Raw genomic sequence first — 23,252 nt, forward strand, 5'->3', positions numbered from 1 at the left:
CAGCTTCCAAGAGAAGTGGTGCAGGCTCCTACCCTGGGGGTGTTTAAGAGGAGGTTAGATGAACATCTTGTTGGGGTCATTTGACCCCAGTACTCTTTCCTGCCGTGGCAGGGGGTCAGACTAGATGATCTACTCAGGTCCCTTGCAACCCTAGAAACTATGAAACTATGAAACTAATGTGTCAATCAGGAGCCAGTTTAAAGGGAAAAAAGGTGATGCAGTTTTTCCAAGTCTACCAATAAGCTCTGGCTACCTGAGTGACAAAGTGAGACTGTTTACAGTAGATTGCTCAGCTTTTCTCAATATAACTGAATAATTTTTGGGGTTTATTGGCCTCTGATCCTTTTCTTGAAGCTGGAATATACCTAAGTTACTTAGACTTGATTGCTTCTTCACTGGGGAAAAATAAATGGCATCTTCTATCCACACCTGGAACCTGAATGAGATGTCATTTAAAATAAGCTGTGGAGATCTGTGACTCTCCCTTTCCTTTCTTATCTGCACAGTTAACACTATTGTCAGATAAATCATTATCACTGAGTGCGTCTACATGAGATCCTATGTCACCATGGTGATGTAGCATCAGCTGGCATGAACTGGGACACTGATGCTGCTGTGCAATAGCAACCATCTACTGTGCAATAGGGTCAGAAATGACCTGTGTGCCACTGGGACTGCACAGTAATAGCCGTTACTGCACAGACTTCTAGTACTTGTAGATGTAGATGTGCCCACTGTGTAATTGGGTTAACATCTCATGATTGGGGCAGTTTATACTTCTTGGAGCTATGGTCCCAGGCTCTCTGCAGACTCAGGTAGAGTCTGTGCAAGAAATTCATGTCTGTGAGGCTTTTTTTCTCAACCATAATCATAAGAGGATCATCTTTTTTTTCACTGAAAGTTAAGGTGGAGCTGTGCAATGGGAGCAGGATCCTTCTGAGACCAGAAGTCCCATCCTTCCCCCAGTGCTAGTAAGACTAGTGGAAATCAGTATTGTTGGGTGTGGAATTGATAGGGCTATATGGGATTAATTGTTGGAGACAGGAGTGGAAGGAGTATTTCTGTGAGGCAACATAGAAGCTGGGTTACAAATAGTCTCACAGGTTTCTAAATTAAGATTCTGGAGAACACAGCACTTCAGAGATATGGATGTCTACCAACCGCTTCATAGCCCTACTTTAGTTAGTTAAAACTGCTTCATGGTAACAGGAATCAAGGGTTTTGGGAGCAGGGTTCTTAGTCAAGAGTGCTTGATATACTTTATTGTCCTCCTGCAGCATGACCACGTGATTAAGTGCTAAAACACTAAACACTTTTGAACGTCCATTGCTGCTGCATGCGATACTGCAGCCTGGTGCTCTGCTGTACCAGCAGACTGTTAAGACCTGGGACATTCTGCTAGGTTTGATTCTGTCACACTGAGCATCGTGGCAGGGGTACACTCTACATTCGCTACTTTTAGCCAGATTCCTGTTCAGCAGAGCCAGCTCCTCCCCATACCTCTCTTGCAGAGGGAAGCTGCACTGGGTGGCTAGTGGAGACAGCCAGAGGTCCAGCAAGTGTCTAGTTTCCTGCAAAATAGAGCAGAGACCTAGTGGTCATAAGCTAGACAGAGTGCAGGACAATGTCAGTGCTTCTCCTATACCAGGCAGCATGAACCAATATAAAGCTCCTCTGCTTCATAGCACACATCCTTTAAAGTCTCTGTCTTGGTAGCTCATAGCTACTTTTTTCACTTTTGTGGGCTGCTACCTCTCTGACCCCTGAACAGAGGGAAGTGGGAGGTGGTGGCCAGCCAATCTGATCAGAAATACAAAGGCAGAGCACACAAACTTGCTGTGCCTCTCCCCCTTCCTACTCATGAATAAAGGCCCTGGCAGCAGAGTCACTGGCATGTGCCTGGAATTCTCCCCATTCCAGAGCTGGCCTGCAGGATGGTGGGAGGGCCCACTCAGCAAGAGTGAGACTCAGGCCCTCCTAAGCAATGTGAAGTATTGGGGGCTGTTTTCTGCTGTTCTAAATCCAGTGTTTGGCAGGAAGGACACTGAACTAGCAGCTGGAAGCCGAAGGAACTGATGAGGTAGTGGTTAGGTGTCAAGTCTGACCTGGCATCCTCTTTCACACTTGACTGACAGAGACGCTTCAGAAGAAGGTATTAATCCTCCATACTGGACAGTTATCTACAATCTTGCCAAGGGGAGCATTAGCTTCCTTGCCCCCTAGATTGCTCCTCCAGCCATACAGCTGAGGGCAAACAAAACCTCTGGGCTTGGGCCTGCATTTAGGATGCCTGCTGAAGGATTTGGAAGCATCTGAAGCCCCAGGCAGGGTTGGAGGATGCTTGCCAGTAGCAGGGCCACATATAGTTCTTTAATGACTTGGGGATTTGGAATTGATTTGGCTGATTTGACTTGGAACACAAAAAATTTTCCTTAAAAAACAAACAAACAACCCTCGCCCCCAGCAATTAGCATTTGCTGATGCCCTAAAGTGTAAAAGTTGATAGCTCTTCCATTTTTATCTTAACTAAAATGGCATTGGATGTTCTTATTCTAATCAATATAATTCTCTCTGAATGCTGCTAAATCAGGGGTGGACAAAATGCGACCTGTGGGCTGGATGCGGCCTGCTAGGCCATACTATCTGGTCTCTGGGGCCCCTAAAAAAGCTAGAAAATTAGTATTTATCTGCTCCTGGCTGCCTGCCATGTGGCCCTCCATGGCTTGCCAAAACTCTGTAAGCGGCCCTCTGTCCAAAATAATTGCCCACCCCTGTGCTAAATGCATGACCTCAGTGATATCCTGTGGCATTGAGTTCCACAGGTTAGCATTGCACTGATCATAAATGAGGGAAACAGGGTTAGACAGGAGGCAGACAGACAGGACCTTGCTATGCTCCACAATTCTAATGGATTATGGAAAAGTGCCATAATAAGGCAGGGAGAGGCAAATTCAGTCCTGGAGCCAAATTCCAGCATAGCCTAGATCTAAAGCCAAGCCTGCATGAGGGTTGCCTCAAAGTTGAGCCTAACTTGGCGTAGGCTTAGTCCCTGTAAGACAGACCTGAGCCACAGAGCTTGGATCTGCCCTGTGGCTCATCCAGGAGTTTTAGCAGGGGATAATTCTGGATGGAGTCAGGTTTTTGGCTGCAGTCTCCCATTACATGATGCTGAACGATCCTGTTGAAGCAATCTGTGAGGACTCCCTTTGCTGAATATGACATTCAAATATTGGAAAATTTCCCAGGGCACAAAAGCTGTTCTGCTGTTCCAAATCCAGTGTTTGAGAAAGGGGACACTGACCTAGCAGCTGGGAGCAAAAAGAACTTGAGTCCTGTAATTCAGACATCAGTGTGCGCTTATATACAATATGTGTTTAGATGCACGTTACAAAATGGCACCAAAAATCACTGGCTATAATATATGCAGGCTCCAAAACTCTTTACAGTGTGTAGTTCCTATCATTGCTGTATTGACAGAGATGTACAGGTTCATATTTGCCAGAAAACGTAATGCCCTGGTATGCATAAGGCTTGGAAAAGAGATCTGTACAACTTGAGTCCAAAAACTGAAGATATGGGTGTTGTAGAGCAAAGTACCAGGAAAGGGTGGTGGGACACAGAGGGTACACAGGGAGTTCCAGGCATGCAGGATGGCATGGGAGAGAGACATCATGGATTTCAAAGGACATAAGAAGACGGTGAGAAGCAAGCAGCAAAGCAAGCAAATGCACAAGGCTTCCACTGCTCTAGCAGTGCTCACTTCGTCTGAGCTTGACCCTTAGAGCTCTGGGGCAGGGCACAGCAGTCCTTGGGTACAAAGATCCAAGGCACTGTCCCCTTTAAAAGCAGCTGCCTGTCTTTCAAGCAGATGGGAAGGAGCCAGGCCTGGTGCTGGGTGCACAATGGCCCTATTCTGCCCTGTGGGGGTAGGGTGATGTTAGGCAGTCCCAGTGGATGGGAGCAGGGTTCCACTGCGCTGTGGACGGAAAGAGCATTCGCGAGTCTCCCCTTTCAGCTCCGGTTATGCTGCTTGCTGGAAACAAAGGAGCCTGTGGGCTGCTCTGGTCCCCAGCTCCCCACGAGGTGCTGCCAGCAAAGGGATGGTTTGTTTCCTCTGAACAAAACCCTGTCTTCATGCTTCTTAGTCAGCTTGCACTGCAGGAGCAGCCACAGTCCCTCCTCCCTTTGCAGGTCTACAGGCAGCTCCCAGGCCAGGTCTGGGCGGAATCGTTCATGAACTGGGACCATGCCAATCAAACACCGACCTGGAAGAGGCAACTTTCAGCTCAGGATCCCAACCAGTCCCCAGCAGGAAAAGGCAGGGAAGGATTTTACACTAACCTCCCTGCAAGCATTTCTTGCTTCAGGTAAGACAGGTCTAATGACTAAGCCACAAAACTTCCCAGGGCTAATGGTGCTAGTCTATGAAATGTGTGGGTGCAAGGATGCAGGGTCACAAAAAGAGACATGCTGTGATTGTAATGAACATAAAGGGAACTGTTTTATGAGGTTTCAGGGCACAGACAGATCCTATAGTTCTCTTGAGGTGCCTGATATCACCACCTGAGGTCCTGGCCTGGACTTAGCTATCCTGGAGGGGACTTCTGACTGTGCAATAGGGCAAACTGCAAAAGGACCATTTAAAAGGGAAAGGGTAATATGTAATGATAAACAATAGAGTTAAAGTGTCTATATGTAGCAAGAGAGCAAATGATTAGACCCCAAGATAGAAATAGTGTCAGTGCATAGGTGGCACTCAGTGTCTGCCCTACATGACGTGTAAACAATTGGTGCCTGGCTGAGATTTCTACCTAGACAAAGAGGAAGTGGTTAAAGATGAATCTGGTGGCTAGGGACAGACATTCAAAAAGCCTGAGCCTGAATTGATTCAGTCTTTGCAGGTTAGTCTAATCTGGCTAGGCTGAACCAGTTTGTAATTGGATAGACATTCTCTCTGAACTGAGGAAATTCAGGCACATCATGCCTGCAGTGGCTTAGGCTGGAAGCCAGGGGACACTACAGCAACCCTCCCTTCTTTTGCACAATGCTGAGCTGGGGGTGTGTAGCCAGGCCTGGGCAGGATGTTCTGATTAAGGAGATCTGCCTGCACCATCCCAGGCTTTTCTACCCACTGCTCAAGCCCCCAGCCCCCTGCTAGCACTCTGAGGCAAGGGGGAGGGTGCTGTGCATGCATATGTTGATGATATGGAGCTTTTCAATCCCCACCCCCCGCATCTTTATACTGTCTGCAGGAAACCAACCCAGGAGTAAGCCAGCAGGGGGCTGATAACAATGTTTATCACCCAATCAGCAAAAACAAAGGCCTCTCTCCATTACTTCAAACTCTTCTTAAACAGCTTACCAGCTGACCTATTGATTCGCTCCAAACAGCCCACTGTTCTGTCTGCCTGTCCCAGTTAAATTGGCCACACACACACACACATCCCTGCATTAGCTAGCATACCACATGCCTAGGGTCTGTGGGGCTGGGGTCCCTGCTGTGGGAGATGGGAGTGAGGGGAAGGATTTCCTGCAAGGGAAGGGTAGGGCAGGGAAAAGCCAGGCAGACCCTGCTGTGCCTGCAAGTCTCTGCCAGAGCTCCAGCCAGGGAGCTGTGCTGTGGAGCAGAAAGCCCCACCCAGCCCAGAGAGCATCTTGGGATGCTGAGGGTGTCTGGTTTATCTTAAACCAGCAAGGGGTCTGGGACAGACACTGGTTAAACCAGTTTGAACCAAATCAGTTAAATTTGATACTACATTCAATCAGGTTTATCTCAAACCAGTTTCAGCCATTTTCAGACTGGTTTATGTGCATTGAACATCTGTTCTGTTACAGGTTTAAACCAGTTTCTGATCACTTAAACCAGTTTGTCCCTAGCCAGTAAGTCTGAGGCAATGCTGGTAGGAGGAGGGAAGCTCTGTGAAGACTTCCTTTCTCTTACTCCAACCCCTAATTTTGAGGGCACTGGCCTGCTGGCTGCAAATTCAGTTGTTTTCTTGAGATCCTTCCAGATCCTCTGTGCTACTGGCTCTCCAATTACCAGGGCAGCACAAAATGCCAGCACTTCCCTCTGTGCCTAGCCAAACCACCACATCCCATCCTGTTAGACCCAGTCCTGGCCACGGTGAACTGCACAACTAGGATCTCCCAGCTCATCTGCTGCCAGCTAATCTCAGATAATCTCTTTGGTTTAGGCTCCCCACAGTATCTCTTCACACACCAGCTTTGATTTCAGAGGCATGAAAAGATGTGTTTTCACTACAGGATAACTAAAGCAGAAATTTGGTCAAGTCAGTCATAATGTAGGTGTAGTGCAGGCCTGTTTCATGAGGATTTAAAGTGGGAAGGCTAGTGCATGTTCATTATCCACAGTAAAAATAACCAGCCTTTTTTGTAGTGAAGACAACCACAGACAACATGAACAACAGTCCACTTTGCCTTCCCTACCACACTCCTAAAATAACTCCATCGTCTTTCAAAAAACACAGGAGAGTTTGCCCCTGTGATTGCTACTGTGATTTTAATAACTTGAGAGGAACTAAGATACTGAAGTGATTAAGGCCATTAAGGTCTAGCTAAATAAATTGATAAAATGGGGCTGGGGATTAGTGAAAGGAAAAAGTTGACTGAGGAGCAAGAGGGATGTGTGATACGATGGAAAAGGAGGGGGCGGTCTGAGCAGGATTGCTGTGAAATGGCAAGCTGTCACTCAGTGAGAGAATGGGGCTGAGCAGGGACTAATTCTGCTGTGGACAGTATCTCATATAGATAAGGCTAAGTCACAGAGTTTGGGTCCAAATCTCAGCTCCTCTTATCATGAAAGCAGCAAGATTGCTGCTGCTCACTTCACTTTTCTGGGCAACAGCTCGCGCCTCACATTTTGTGAATCTGTGCCCTGGAGGTAACATTTGGTGCCAGTCAGGGGAGGTTTGAGTGTTCACACTGGGCCAAGTCCAAAGCTTACTGAAATCACAGAAAAGACTCCCATTGACTTCCAGGGACTTTTTTTGAGTAGCCTGCTACATGGTCTGAATTCACTTCATATCCCTTGGCAAATGAAAATCCCTTCCTGGCCAATGGATCATTGCAGGGTAGAGGCACACCTTATAGACTAACTAAATCTGACATTTATGTTTTAATGAGAAGCTACAGACAGGTTTTCTGTCTCCCTCTTCTCAAACCCTGCTGGCTAGAACAAACCTTGATTTCTTTCCCCTCCCACTGTTTATCTCAGCTGTTCTATAAACTTTACCCTTGCTCATTGCTGCTCCTGGAGGTGGGAACCTGCAGACATCCCAGCCACGCAGTGCCGCCTGCCTTTGGCAGATTATGGTTGGGGCTTCCCCCATAAGCCAGCAGTGGGAACCCTTCCTATAATCAAATGGGTCCTGATCCCAAAGCTGGTCACTCCACAATGAAGCCCCTATGCCTGTCTTGCGCTCCCAATCATGGCGGTTTTAATTATGTGCATTGGTCCCTGGGCTCCTGTTGCAGTTGGTTAGCTGGGGAGCGCTGGATTTTTCTGCACTTAGCAGGAGAGGCGGGGAAGGCGTGCATGGTCCCGATGACAATGTCTTTGTTGATGTCAGTGCTGCAGATGGATACAAACAGTTCTCTTGTTCACTGCCCTGGAAGGGAGGGTTGTGAATGAGCTCTCTGTGCTGCCTTGAAGTGGGAGGAGAGATGGAGACAGGGAGCCAGCTAGGGTGGCAGTGCAAGCTCACTCCCCGAACATTTTCTCTCTGGGACCTGGTGGGAGTTTCCAGTCCTAGCTCTGCACCTGGGAAGAGAGATTTCAGAGATAGCTGGCACGCATAGGAAGAAACCATCTCCCCTGAGACTCCAGAATCTCAAGCTGGCAGCATGGCCCAGGCATGGAGAGGATGTCATAGGGAAAGCAGTAGTGACTTCTAGAGAGGGACAAACTGCCTTGTAAGAGCTGGCACTGTTTGAGCTGCCCAGGAGGTGACTATTCCATGTCGGAGCAGCATCCCAAAGCCATTTCTGTGCAGTCTGATCCGACTGTGCCCTGGAGAGGAGAGAAGCGGAAGAGGAAGGTTTGCAGAGAAGAACTTAAGCGAAGAAAAAGGTGAAGCTTGGGGAAATTTGACGGGAGATCTGCTGCAGTGAGGACTGTGTTTCAGTGTGTGAATGTGCATCTGTGCAGGGCGGGTGGTATATGTGCGTGCAGAGAATTCTGTTCATGAATAGTCATACAAGGGCATTGGGTTGTTTGAAAATCAAGGACTGTGTACATGTGACTACTAGTGGGTTGGTTTGGAGGAGAAAGAGGGGCTGTGTATAAGTGAGAGTGTTTGTTGTGGGGCAAGGGTGAGTGAGCCAGTATAGCTATAGCACAATGTGTCTGAATATGTGTTTGTCTAAAATGGGGTAGTAGAGTTTCTGCGTGCATGTGTGAGGGGTAGTGCTTGTCTTTAGGAGTGCAGATATAGCTGACACTGTAAGAGAAATTTAGTGCATCTGTAGGGGAGTTGTGGAATAGAAATTTTGTGTGGGTGTTGAGGGGAGAGGCATGTGCAGGGTAACTGAAAGCTCTTGTATTCCCCTTAGATATGTAACCATCTGCAGGTAAATGTCATTAAGAGCAGGCTTTCTGGGGGGACTGTTGGAGAAACAGTATCTGTGGGGGTGAACAGGGGCTGCTGGAGCAATGCTGTCGTTGGAGGTTGCTGTAAGACTATGCTTTCTTCAGGGAAACAGCAATCTGTCTGAGGGAGAGAGAGGCGGTTGGGGATACCTTCTCTACGGTGGGCTACTGTTATACTCTACTTAGGGAGTTGAAATATCCATGGTAAAACTGACAGCTAAGCCCACTCCAGCTAACAGGGGAGCCACAGGGAACAGGTGCTTCTCTTTACTTCCTTGCCTTTGGGATGCATTAATTATTAATCCACTCATCTAAAGCAAAGTCAATACTGAGGCTGAGCCAAGAAAGGCAATCACCAGAGTGTTTGCTAAAAACATCCCAAAGGAGCTCAAACTTGGAGGAAGGAGGAAACTCCCACCAGCATCCCTGGGAATAGGGGGAAAGCTGTACCCTGTTCAGTGTAAATGGATTTAGGATTAGAGAACTTTCCTTCAGACTAATTGCTGTCCTGAACAGCCTAAGTGCTAACTGGGATGGGGCACAGCAGGGTAGTTTAGTCTCTGTAAATCCCAGAACTTTCTTTTTCTTCAGATGTCACCAATAGCTGTATTATAGTTTGGATTTAGCATCATCTTCCAATGTTTGTGGCCAAGCCTAGGAGGAGGGGAAATGTGAAACTCACTGGTATGTTTTCACTGGCTCTAGCAAGTGTAAGGTAAATTGTAAGTAAACCAAGTAAGGGCAAGTGAATTTGAAACAGAGAGATGAGTTCTCCTGCGAAATGCAGCCATATAACAAAGACCTCCTGCCCACTTAACCAGTCTGTTCCCTAAATGATTCAGACTTACATTTGCTGACTTCAGTGGAAGAAAGAATTGTTGGACCTTGTGTTGCATTTTAGTTCCACAAAACTACACAATTCCAGTGCATGCGTCAGCAACTGCAACTGGGTTTTAGTCACAGAATCAGTTATTTGGTTACTGAAAACAAAGGTGTCACTGAGGATGTAATCTGGTCTAAAGGATTTTAATTACTAACGCACAGGCAGAAAAGAGCCCAACTTCATTCCCAGATCTCAGGCCCCATTTGCAAGGCTGAGAGTCAGAAACTGACATTCTGATGCTGAGAGGTACTAAAAACATGATACTTCATAGTACCCATTATAGAGACCCTTCTCTGGGAAGACTGTTAGTGGCAGAAGGAAGGTGCCTGATGTAAACACTAATCTTAACAATACCTTGCACCTCTGATGTTTTGCTTCCTAACTTGTCCGTGTTTTGCGGTCCCTCTGTAAGAAAGTGGGAAGGAGTAATTTTTCCATGGCATCCAGTCCATTGATGTCATAGTCCATTTGTGCTCTCTTTGCTCACTTCAAAGGTACTGGTCAGGAACAACAAGGCTCTATGCCTGGTTCAGACACACTAATGTGTATCAGTTTAAATATATAGGTGTGTTTTAGAAAGAATCAGTTTAGCCAAGTGTAAATACACTTGTACTGATTTAAATTTGTCTTACCTCAGTTTAATGTAATTTGGTTTTCAACTGACTTGGTCACCGTCAGCCATTTTTAAACTTAAGAATGTGCATATGGCTTTGTACTGTATTAACATACATTGACTAGAACCTGATTCAGTTAAACAAGTGGAACTTTCTGTGTAGATAATGACCGTAATGAGGGTAGCTGGACTGCTGGGACCTTTGCACAGGAGGCTGCATATGTGTGGGGCAGCATTTAATGATTGCCGAAGTTGCTTTCCTTCTACTGCTGAAAAGAGTGATTTATCCTGGTTTAGCAATGGAAAATCTGCTGCCTGCTTAAGGCTCTTTCTGTTCACATAGATAGTTTCTGTGTAGCAATGGAGACACCGTTATGGACACTCACAGTGCTGGTGACTTTTTCCGAGTCACTTGGTTTCTTCAAAGAGAGTCTCAGTGTTCCCAAACCAAGCTGTAATAGCAGTCCCTTAAATTTCAGTAGCATTCCTAGAGCCCTTTACAGACTACAGTGTATAAGGAAGTCCTTCCCCTACCACTGGGTGACAGTAAGGGGCCGTATGTTGATGAAGTTGCTGGTTTTTTTGGCTGAGCTGTAAAACCGAAGTCCAGACTTAGTGGGCTTTAAAGGTTCCAACTCACACGATAGCCTTTGTCCGGGCCAGTTTCCAACTCCAGTGTTGTTATATTCTACTGTCCTGTAAGATTCCTCTGAAATCTTGATAGACTATAGGATTTTATATCTCAAATTGTTGTTTAGTACTTTGGGAGTCTGTTAGTTCAGCTGCCATGTTCTACCCCGGAGGTGGCTACATGTCAGTGCTGAGTGAAGTGATCCTTTCTTTGTGCTCCTTGAGGATAAAAGGTGCTAGAAGAACCTAGACTGTCATCCTGCCATTACTGCCATACTTGAACATAACTAAAGGGAATGTTCCCTAGAGAGACTATTCATCTGGATTCTCTTCTCTACTAGACCTATCCATTGACAGTCACCTTGACAGTAGGGTTTGAGGGTCCTTTGGTGCATCTCAGTGGGCCACAGGGAGAGACAACTGCTTGCCTGATGCAATAACACTTAGCCTGAATCTGTGAGGATTGCTCAGTGTTGGGGTGTTATGCTTTCATGCTGTAAGACAAGGGACAATCATCTATAGTGCAGCTTCTCCAAGAACAACTTCCTCATTTACCATGTGGATTCCTCATGCTGCCATCCCTTAGTATCTGAGTCATTTTTTTATATCCTGTAGACTCCCTCTTTGTCTGTGATGGGGCTGAAACCCAAAAGTGTTAAATGGTGATGAATCCAGTGGCAAGTGGAATGTGTCTCTCATGCCCCAAAGAAGACCTTTCCTGCAGCAAGCCTAAGAAACCCAAGGTCTTCCTCCTCGCCCTCAGAGCCATTCTGCCAGATGAAGAAGAGTTCTGATAAAACACCAACTTTGTCCTGAATGACTCTGAAGAAGCAGGTCATTATAAAGGTTATACATGCTGCCACCAGGCTGATAGGAATGTGTTCAGCTTTTCAAACCTCAGGCTCAGGATTATACAAGGAAGGGCAGAAGGGCTAAAGAAGGAGCATGGGTGAAAGCAGTAGCCTTGTGAGAGGTCTATCTCAGCAGACAATGTCAATAGAGGAGCTGCCCCCCACATCTCCTCCCCTCGCCTTTAGTTTGTATCCGGTTCCAAACTATTTCTATGGGCCAGTCTCAGTGGAAAAGAAGCAGATGGCTGTATTGGAGACACTGAGCTGCAGTGTCGGGTGTCAGGGATAAGGGCGTCCTGTTACCAGTCTCTGTCCTCAACATCAGGATCTATTTACATTTTCTATTCATTATTCATTGAAATGAGAATCTCAGCTGCATAATGCCATCAGCACGGAGCAGCACCCAGCCCTCTCCCTTCCTTTAACAGAGAAAATGAAAAAGAGAGACAGACATCTTACATGATGGGAATCTCAAATGATATAGTCAGGGCACTGCTGAGAGGAAGGTCACCTGGCACAGCCCCTACTGATACAGCCAAGGCACTACTGTTGGAAGCTTACACAGGTGGAAAAAAATACTGTATTTACTGGATTAGAAGATGAGGAGTTTTTCCCACATTTAACATGTGGGAAAAAGCCCCTCACCTTACAATTGAGTACAAGGCAGCATGGGCTGGGGCTGAGGCCAGGCTAGAACAGCAGTGCTGGCTCTGTGCCACTTCTACAGGGTGGGCTGGAGCCATGCTCTGTGCCCTGGGCTGCAGCAGGGATGGAGCCTGCCATTGTGAAGCAAAGGTAAGGCGGGTGGGGAGAGGAGGGGGGTTGAAGGGCAGACAAGAGTGGAGAGATTTCGGGGTGGGGGGGAGATGGCAGAAAGGGGGGCAGGGACCTGAGGCTGCAGGTGGCAGAAGTGGTGTGGAGAAGGGAGGAGGGGGGAAACAGGGGAAGGGGGAATTGGGGCAACCTGAGGCTGCAGAGAGGGGCAGACACAATAGGGGGCAAGGTCGACAGGGAACAGGCAGTAGGAGGCATGCTGCCTGTCTCTCTCACCATTTGCCCCACTGCTTCCACATGGCCTGCCCCATTACTTCCCCCTGCCTGCCCTACGACATGCCCCCCTGCTGCCGCTCCCACTGTCTACCCCCACCACCACTGTCTGTCCCCCACCATTACTGACTCCCTCATCACCTCTCCCCCTCACCTGCAGTAGGGGGGCGAATGATGACAAATTTAAGATGATCCTTCAATAATTAGATTTCATACATGGAAAATTATAATAAATGTATCATTTTCTGTGTGTAGAATCTAATTATTGTGGGGTTGTCTTTCATTCAGCATCATCTTATATTCGGATAAATATGGTATTGTCCTTGACAACATCCTTAAACATAACTCACAAAAAAATTTAAATATTGGAACTGTCCTCTTTTTTTGCTGCTGTGTGATGGAGAAAGAGGAACCTGGGGTTCTTGTTTAGCTTTTACTGTTTTGTTTTGTTTTTTAATTCTATACCTTAGAAATCGCAGAGAGATTAAATCTGAATCTTGCTAACTTTAAGCAAAGAACTCCTGAAGGTCCCAGAGCATGCGTATTGCCTGCTTTTGTTCCCCAGGTTAAAAAGTGTTGTTTGGTAACAAAGGTGTCTTCTCATTAGATACAGGCATTTTAAGTGTTAAATACTGAAAGCTGATTCTCCATTCATGCCCTTTCTGCCACATTTTGTGAGAATGGTAAAAAGGGGGCCTTAAAAGGGTCAAAACTAGCCCTGGGATATACTGACATAAAGGACTCTTTGCTGGCAAAAAGCTGCTACCACACCTTTGTGCTATGCCCATTCCCAGCTGTTTCTGCAGGGGTCAGCCAGAGCTGGGATGGCAGAGCAGTGGTAGGCCAAGGGAAGAAAAGGGGGTGGTCAAGGTATGCCATGTTCCAGCTATTCCTCCCCTGCTGGTGCCCACAGGGGCCCCTAGGAAGTAGAGCCTAAATTGACCTAAACTGGCTCCCAAACACCCTGGGAATATGGGGAGCACAAACAACAGACTTGGGCTATAAAAGGTGCAAACATTGGACTGAAACTCTCCCCCTCTTTCCCTCAGCTTCAGTCTCCTATGATGATATAGGTTGCCTGGAAGCATCATGATGATGGGTGCCATAGAGCCACCAGTGGTAGGGAGACACTTTCCCTACAGTAGTCATCTGCAGAGTCTTCTAACACAAGCAGCCTGGATTTCAAATGCAATAAGCAAAATACAGACCCCTCTCTGGCCATCTTTCTCTCCCTGAAATAAACACGAGGTGCATGCGCCCCACTGCCGGTCCCTCTTTTTTCCCCTAGGAGAGTTCTCTCCTGTTGCCCACTGCTGACCCTTTTCAGTTCTGTTTTTGATTTCACAGTGATTCCTGTTCAAGGCTCCTCTAGATCCTGTTCGAATAATTTGATCTGCCTCTTAGATGGCCCTTCAGATCTCAGGCACCTCCCCACCTCCACCCAGCTGGCCCTGCCTGTGTCTGTTCTGGATCTCAGCATATCTGTGAGCAGCTGTCCTGCTACCGCTGCAGGGCCCTGCGTAGCATGTCTCCTTGTCCTGACACAGAGGACAGCACTGCTGCAATGCAGTTACTCACACCATAGCAAGTGGCTTCAGTCTCAGTGAGTGTCAGGTACCGGATTCGCCCATGCCTTCTCTTCCCCTGGGCTTCAGACAGCTGATCTATTGCAAGTTGTGGCTGATGGTTTGCAGGTGCTGTATCCTTTTTAACTTCCCTCTGTTCCTGGCTGACTGCCTCTGAATTTCCTGGACAAATTGTGGGGGTAGGAGAGACAGGTACAGGGTATTGTGTTTTGCAGGAAGGGCCATATGCACCATGTATATAAGGAAGATGGGAAGGATTAACATCTGTTTGGGCACAAGGCCAAGCATGTCCCTGTGTCTTCATATACCATGGAATAACAGTGCAGCAGGGAGCTTCCCCTGAGGGAGGAGGAGAGGCAGGGTTCACGGGGGCATGAGCAATGAAGAAGCCCTTTTTGTTACAGCTGGTGAAAAAGTCAAACGTACCACACTATTTCATAATGCTGCTCTGGGCAATGCCCCTCTGGTCTATGCTGCCCTTTGCTGGAGTGAACTAGACATGTTCAAGTATGTGTGCATATCCCCCTTCTAGACTGACTCAGATGTGTTTGCATGTAGCTCTGTATCTCTTTATATCTGCTGCATAGAGTAGACCTGTTTAGATGCATTTCTGTGCCCCATGGCCCTTGGTAGATGGATTCAGGTTCATTTTGTGCACGTGTGTGCATGTGAGTGCTACTGCCTCCTGTTGGGAGGAATCATTCAGAGGCCTTGGAAATCCTGATCTGTAGATTTTACCCCTAACTGTAGTGTCTAGTACCAAATAACGGACCTACCCTACATGATTATAGCCTACATAAATTATTAACCACCACAACATCTTGTGACAAAGAATTCTATAAGTTAATTACATGCCATGCAATAAAATCTGTCCCTTTGTTCATTTTAAACCTGGGTAAAGCTTAGGTCATAGACAGTGTCTGTGATTAGACGTTTATTGACAGGGTACATGAAAAGCTCCTTGATAAAAAGATAAACAGAAGAAATTAGTTTTATATTTAGCAATAATGATTGAAGGGCCCAATCTTTCATGCTTTAAGAGTTTCCATGCAAAATAGGGCCCCTCAAGCCCTGGGAGTGCCTGCCCTGCTTTCCCCTCCTATAGAGATGTGCCCTGGAAAATTTTGGAGTGTGTGTCTATAAATGTGGGAAGCTGAGGTTTCACACTCACAGAGATGCACCCTCCAGAAAGAAGCCTTACATTCCTTGGCTTTCTCCAGCTTCAACTTCTGCCTTCTCCAAAACACAGCCCCTTTTAACAGGCTATATATGGTCTTTACACAATCTTTTTAGTGATTCAGAGAGATCCCTGAGCACTAAAATAACAGTTTCTTTAAAGGAAAAGCAGGTCAGTGAGTGTTACGGGGAGAATGTGGGGCACTGATTACTATAAAAAAAAGAAGGTTTGAAGTTCAGGATTGATTACTATAAAAAAATGAAGGTTTGAAGTTCAGGATTGATCAGAAGAAAACAAAGGTGGGTTTATATCTAACTTGTTGCCATGTAGTATTGACTATCCTACAGAGCTACTAAAACCTGTCATCTCCCAGAGGATTATTGTAACCTTTGGTATGATTTAGGTGGCTATGAAGGTTTTCATTACAAACTATTTCCAGCCTATAATCTAAGTGGACCAGAGACACAACTCCCATGTGGCATGCTGCCTGGAGTCTGGAGCAGAAAAACAGGATTATGTACTTCCTCAAATGCTCAGTTGGATCCCTGGTCACTGTGACTATGTATATCAGGGAACACCCAGTGGGTGAATTAAAACAAAGGTGATTTGGACCCAGTGCAACCCCCTCCACCATGGCTCAGACTGTTCACGGCATTCCTAGCTCTTTGCTCCACTGTAAGTTACCTCCTATTATTACTCTGTCCTGGTGGAAAACCCTGAAACTCTCAGACAGTAAACCTGTATGATAGAAGTCATGATTATAAGATAGGGAAAGCGGAATGATGATATATGACTTCAAAACAGCAAATTTCAATCAATTCAGAGAAGTGCTGTCTATGTAAGGTCCAGTAGAAGGACTGAAGGAAGAAGGGGTCCAGGAGGGTTGGCAGTTTCTAAAGGGCACAGTACTGGAAGTTCAACAAGAAACTCTTCTGACATGACAGAAACACAAAAAGAAAGGCAGGAGACCAATGTAACAACATAAGGAGCATCTTGGATGCCGCAGAATCAAAAGAAAAACATACAGGTAATCGAAGGAAGAGCACGGCACTAAGGCGCATACCAGGAAATAGCAAGAATTTGCGGAGACAAAATCATGAAAGTAAAGGTACAAAAGCCCTGAGGTAAGTGGGGAAGTGGGTGACCCGGGGGAGGAACAAACAGAAGGGAGCAACAGCGGAGGCCTTCTCATTCTGCCTGAGAAAGGAGGGCAATTGGCTAGTTACCTCAGGTGTCTGTACACAAATACACAGAGCCTGGGAAGCAAGGAGGAAGAACTGGAAGTCCTTGCACAGTCACCAGACTATGACATGATTGGAATAACAAGCACTTGGTGGGAGCTCACATGACTGGAGCACTGTCATGGGTGGGTATAAACTGTTCAGGAAAGTCAGACGGGGGGAAGAGGAGGAGGAGTTGCGCTGTATGTAAAAGAGCTATATGATTACTCAGAGCTCAGTATAAAACTGGAGATAGGCCTGTCTCAGGGCTAGGGTCACAGGGGAGAGCAACAAGGGTGATGATGTGGTGGGGGTCTGCTATACCACTAGACCAAGAGGATGAGATGGATGAGGCGTTCTTCAAACAAGTTGTGTAAGTTTCCAGATCACAGGCCCTGGTTCTCATGGGGTACTTCAATCAGCCTGACATCTCCTGCATTGACAATGTGCAGGAGGTGCACACGGGTGCACGTGTACCCTCTGAGATCAGCTGTGCACCCCCTGGAAGCACCAGCTGCGAAACCCAAAGTGCAGATGGAAGTGCACTTCTGGCCAGTGGTCGCCCCCCCCCAGTCGGCGATCTGCCACTGGGGGACCCTGCCCCACCATTAGCAGTCTGGTGCCCCCGGGAGGCACCAATCACCCATGATCTCCTGAGAGGGCAATTCAGCAGTACACAGGAAACCCAGGAAGTTTTTGGAGAGCGTTGGGGACAACACCCTTGTGCAAGTGTTGGAGAGGCCAACTAGGGGCTGTGCTCTTCTTGACCTGCTGCTCATAAACAGGGAAGAATTGGTGGGCAATGTAGTAGTGAATGGCAATTTGGGCAGCAGCAACCACAAGGTGATTAAGTTCAGGATCCTGGGGAAAGGAAGGAAGGAAGGAGAGCAGGAGATTAAGGACCTTGGACTTCAGAAAAGCAGGGTTTGACTTGCTTAGAGAACTGATAGGCAGGATTCCCTCGGAGTCCTGTCTGAGGAGACCCGGCTGTATTTTAAAGAAACCTTACTGAGGATGCAGGAACAAATCATCCTGATGCTCAGAAAGACTGAGGTGAGTAGAAACAGCATGGGTTCACCAAGGGCAAGTCAAGTCTGACCAACCTGATTGCCTTCTATGATGAGATGACTGGCTTTGTGGATATAGGGAGAGCAATGGATGTGATATACCCTGTTTTTAGCAAGGCTTTTGATACAGTCGCCCATAACATTCTCTCAAGCAAGCTATGGAAGTACAGGTTGAATGAATGGACTGTAAGGTGGCTAGAAAACTGGCTGGATTGTTGAGTTCAAAAGGTAGTAATCAATGGCTCGATATCTAGTTGGCAGCCAGTATCAAGTGGAGTGCCCCAGGGGTTGATTCTGGAGTTGGTTTTATTCAATATTTTCACCAACAACCTGGAAGATTGGATGGAGTGTACCCTCAGCAGGTTTACAGATGACACCAAGCTGAGGCGATGTAGTAGATACGCTGGAAGGTAGGGCTAGGATTCAGAGAGACTTTGACAACTTGGGAGATTGATCCAAAAGAAATCTCATGATGGTCAATAAGGAAATGTGCAAAGTCCTGCAGTTAGGATGGAGCAATCACATGCGCTGCTACAGGCTGGGGACCTACAGGATAAACAGCAGCTCTGCAGAAGAGGACCTGGAGGTTACAGTGGACAGGTTGTAGCATCTCCATCCTTAGAGGCTTTAAAGACCTGGCTAGACAAAAACTTGACTGGGATGATGTAGTTGGGGATGGTCCTGCTTTAAGCAGGGGTTGGACTAGATAACTTCCTGATGTCCCTTCCAACCCTAACTTTCTATGATTCTGTGACTATGAAAATGAGTTACACCTTGGAAGGGAAGTTAAAGACAACAACAAGGGATTCTATAGATATGTTGTACAGAAAAAAACGACTTTGCCTTGGTTTCCTCATAAAATAAGCTGCCATCAGGCAACTAACAAAAACTATATAGATAAAGAAGGAGAAAGATGAAGAGACATGACAACTAAAGAGAGTATCAAAGTTGTTTAGGGAAAAAGGAGGACCTGGGGAATTGCAGACCAGTCAGCCTGACTTCAAAACATGGAAAGTTACTGGAGCCATTTGTAAAGAAGTCACTTGCAAACACCTGGAGGAGGCAGAAGGGTTCCAGCATGACATACTAGCAAGTAGGGTAGGTTTGTTAAGAACAAGCCTTGCCATACCAGCTTGATCTGCTTCTTTGGCAAAGTAACGAATTGGGTGGATGAAGGGAATGCAGTGGACGTACTATACTTGATCTTCAGTAAGGTTTTGATAAAGTCCCATGTGGCATTCTCACAAGTAAACTGGAGAAATGTGGGCTAGATAAAAATTACTATAAGGTAGGTACATAATTGGCTCAGTAGCCTCAAGCAAGGATAATTATAAATGGATTGGTTTCTGAATGACAGGAGGTTTCACGCATGGCTCTATAGGGGTCTGTCCTGGACCTAGTGCTCTTTAATATATTTATTAAAGATTTGTATGCCAGAAGAGAGAGCTAATTTATTTGTAGCATTATCGATTTTGCAGTTGACATGAAACTGGTAAGGACTGTCAACAATGGATAACAGGAGTAAAATTCAAAAAGAACTTAATGGATTGGAGATCTGGACTGGAGACCACAGAATGAGGTTCAGGGCAGACAAATGCAAGGTGCTACATGTAAGGAAGAATGATCAAATGCACAGATACAGAATGGGAGATAATTGTCTGTTGATGATTGAGAAGAAGGTTCTGGGGGTTTTGGTGCAGCACAGACTCAACATGATTCAGCAATGTGACCAGTCACAAAAAAAGCAAATGTAATTTTGAGCTGCATTGACAGTGTAAGACACAGGAGGTAATATGCCACTCAGTCCTGGTTATGCCTCATCTAGAATATTGTGTGCAGTTCCGGGCCTTTAATTTTAAGAAGGATGTGGAGGAGTAGGCAAGGTTCACAGGCAGGTGACCAAAATGATAAAGGGATTGGCAAGCAAGCCTTATACAGTAAGATTGAGAGAGCTAGGTATGTTTAGTTTGGCAAACATTTAAGGGGGAACAAGTCAGCAGTTTTCAAATATTTGAAAGGCTGCCATTAAGAAGTAAAAGAGCAATTGTTCCCCCTTATCTCAGAGGCAAGAGCATGAAACAGTTGTTTAAAATAACAGAAAGGTTGATTTAGAGAAGATATCAGGAAAACTTCTGTACTCTTTTTAGAACAGTAAGACAACAGAATGAACTGGCCAGGGTTATTTTAGAAATTCTTCATTGGAAGTTTTCAAGAGGAGGCTGGGTAGCCATTTGGGTAAGGATGATTTGGGATTAGTTCATCCTGCATTTGTGCAGGGGGCTGGAGTAGATGACCCTGAAGTACCTTCCAACCTTATGATTCTATGATTTTTATTGCATGGATCCTGGAATCTAGACTCTGTGGGCCCAAGGAGTCTCCACTGAACCCTTAATCCACTCTTATGTGAAAGTGTCCCTGGAGAATTATAATTAGTAATATACAAGTGTGCAATAATGCTGAGTATTGTGCTCTACAGTTACATCTTGACTAAGAGTTGCTCACTCAATCATCATCCTCTCTTCCACCATTTCAGTTTCTACAGCAGCTGCACTGGGCACATGGCGTCTTTGTTCTGACCATCCCAGCACCAGCCATGCTTAATGGGACTGAGATGCTTTCTATAACTACAGTGTTCTTTTGCATTTTGTCTGTCTGAGTTTCTAGTCCTTTCTCTCATCCTTAACAGCAGCCTAACCAAGTTGGTCCTGGAGTGTCTTTAGTGTGAGGAGAGGCTACTATCACCTGAAAAAAGGGTACTTGAGAAGCTGTGGGAATTTCTACAGAGTTTACAAGCTCTGCAGGAGGCCTGGCAGGCACTAGCCAGCCCAACAACTGAGACTTACCAGTTAGGAAGTATACAGTTGCTATTTCTAGTTTCTTTAAATTGTTTTTGTTGCCATCTGCTTGTTTAGATGGCATGTTAGATGCCCAAGCAGCCAGGGGATGGCTTGACCAGCTCAGAAAGATGATCTGGTGAAGAAGGGACCTGGCATGGCCTCATCAGCAGTGGGCGCTGGTGATGGAGGGTTCCAACAGAAGAGAATTTGTGTGTTGCTTGGAAAACTGCCTGTGATCTCATCCTACGTGGTATTTCAAGGGAATCCTTTGGGACCAGGTTGTTATAATGCCACTCGGTAGGATCACCGTTAAAACTTCAAGCTAGGTATGATAGTGAAAGGAGGGGTGCTATGATCCTCCAAATAATGTGACTAATTTAAAGCTGTATTTGAGCATATCCATGTTCTAAGATTTCCCAGGACAATGCACTAAGGTTTGCTTAAAATGCCACAATGAAAAGTCCCAGATCTTTGTGAAAGCTACTGTCTCTTATTCTGTGTTGTACAGCGTCCAGCACAATTGGACCATGATTCTCATTGAGGCTTTGAGCTTCAATTTAAAAATAAAAAGAAGAAGCAGACGGTGCTTATTTTAGAGGCTCTTTATCCCAAAAGCTCAAACTACCCAAATATTATATATGAAAATCAACTATATCACATGTTCAATGTAACACAGGCCAAGACTCCTGTCACTTTAAGAGGGGAGAACAGCTGGCTCTGCAGCAAAGGAGGACAGGCTGGCCATCAATCAACCCAACCTGGAAACCCCTGTGTGTGGCTGGGAAGCCATAGGACAGTAAGGGACATGAGTGCCTGAGGCCAAGCAGGCAGTCTGCCCCTGCATGCTGCAGAAAGGAATGCCTAGGAAAGAGGGGATGCTGGAAACTGCCAGGCAGACACCCAAGCCACTCAAGGGAGCTGAGATGACAGGGCTCCAAGGGAGGTATGGTTTGTGGGCAACACTAACCCTGGATTAGGACAACTTTTAGTTGTGAAACAGCTTGCTTGCATTTATGTTATATAGAGGTGATGCTTCCCCTCTATGCAGCACTGGTCAGGCCACAGCTGGAGTACTGTGTCCAATTCTGGGCGCCGCAATTCAAGAGGGTTGTGGATAACCTTGAGAGGGTCCAGAGGAGGGCCACTTGTATGGTTAGAGGCCTGCAGGGAAAGCCCTATAAGGAAAGGCTGAGGGACCTGGACCTTTTTCAGCCCCTGCAAGAGAAGGCTGAGGGGGGATCTTGTGGCAGCATACAGATTCACCGGCGGAGGGGGAAGGGCACCTGTGAAGAGCACCCCTTGCAATAATCAGAAACGACGGCCACAAAGGGAGCAGATTTAGGTTGGACATCAGAAAGAACTTCTTCACAGTTAGGGCTGCCAGAATGTGGAATGGGCTCCCAAGGGAGGTGGTGCTTTCCCTACCTTGGGGGTCTTCAAGAAGAGACTGGACAAGCACCTGGCTGGGGTCACACAACCCCAGCACTTTTTCCTGCCACTGGCAGGGGGTTGGACTCGATGATCCATTGAGGTCCCTTCCGACCCTAGCATCTATGAATCTATGAATCTATGTTATGTTTTGACCTGGATACCAGAGGACTAGGTTGTGGCTACAGGGGACGTGTGGAGGCCACAGAGAGGGGCCTGGTGGGGCATTGTGAGAGGCAGCCCTGCCTGGGGTCAGGGACCCAGGGGGCTGAGGCTGACACAGAGAGAGCAGCCTGGTTTGGGGGCCAGGGGCCCAGAACATGAGACAGGGGCCCAGACCACATGAATATGAGAAGGGGCCGAGGTCCAGGAGCCAAGGTTTCCCAAAGTGCTGGGGCCAAGTCAAGCCAAGGGGCAGTGGACCTGGGCTGAGGGGAGCAGCCAGAATTAAAGTCCAAGGTTGAGAAGACTGAGGTTCAGGCAGAAGTTCAAGGCTGGAGGGCCAAAAGCTGCATTGTAACAAGGGGGCTGCCTCCATATGAACATGGCATGGGTATGTTTACAGGGAAGGATGGAGCCACAAATACAGGCTATAATGAATATAGTATCCTGAGGTGCTGATACAGCTAGAGGCCACAACTTAGTGTCTGAGGGACAAGACTGGGCCCAGCCAGGTACAAGAGGTACCAGCCAGCCAGAGCCAACAAGGGCAGCCTTAACATCAGAGTAGTTCCATCAAAGTGCAGCAGGCAAAGAAGAAGGAGGGTACCCCACGGAGCCAGAGTGGTGGGAGCAGGAATCATGTAGCCACCAGGGGTGTGACAGCCATCCTTGGAGCGTGGTCCTGTGAAGTGCAGGTCACGCATGCTGTATTATGTCATAATCAGCACATTATTTACATTCTTGGCAACTCCTTCAGTTGCAGTCATTCTCCAGGGTAGGAGTTAATGTATTACCTTTGAAAGAAGAGGCAACAGGAGACAGTGGTTAACATAGGTTACTTCTGCTGTCTACTCCTGATTGGGTGTGTGAAAATGGTCCAGTGGATAGAATAGTGGGATACAAAATGATTAAGTTTACCAGGCTCTGGTAACGAGTTTATCTATGGGCTTAGAGAAGTGACACCTCCTTTTAGGAGGTCGCTTGCTCCAGGACCTTGGTTGTCATGGGTGACTTCAATTACCCGGACATCTCGTGGGAAGATCACTCAGCTAAATCTGAGCGGGCGCAAAGCTTTCTCTCATGCGTGGATGACCTCTACCTGACTCAAGAAGTCTATGGCCCAACGAGAGGCAAAGCGCTGCT

The 23,252-nt window shown here is 46.7% G+C and overlaps 1 protein-coding gene across 1 annotated transcript in view; it reads left to right on the forward strand.

Annotated features, from left to right (window-relative positions):
- Window positions 1-7,594: 7,594 nt before the first annotated feature.
- GAL3ST1 (galactose-3-O-sulfotransferase 1) overlaps window positions 7,595-23,252 on the forward strand; it is a 29,539-nt gene continuing 13,881 nt past the window's right edge. The window contains exon 1 of the mRNA XM_019539261.1: window positions 7,595-8,089. The gene's annotated coding sequence lies outside the window, so the exon portion shown is untranslated. The remainder of the gene's footprint in view (window positions 8,090-23,252) is intronic.

This window comes from Crocodylus porosus, unplaced genomic scaffold (assembly GCF_001723895.1).
Source record: "Crocodylus porosus isolate Cpor-Errol unplaced genomic scaffold, CroPor_comp1, whole genome shotgun sequence".
In the NCBI taxonomy this organism is placed as follows: Eukaryota; Metazoa; Chordata; order Crocodylia; family Crocodylidae; genus Crocodylus; species Crocodylus porosus.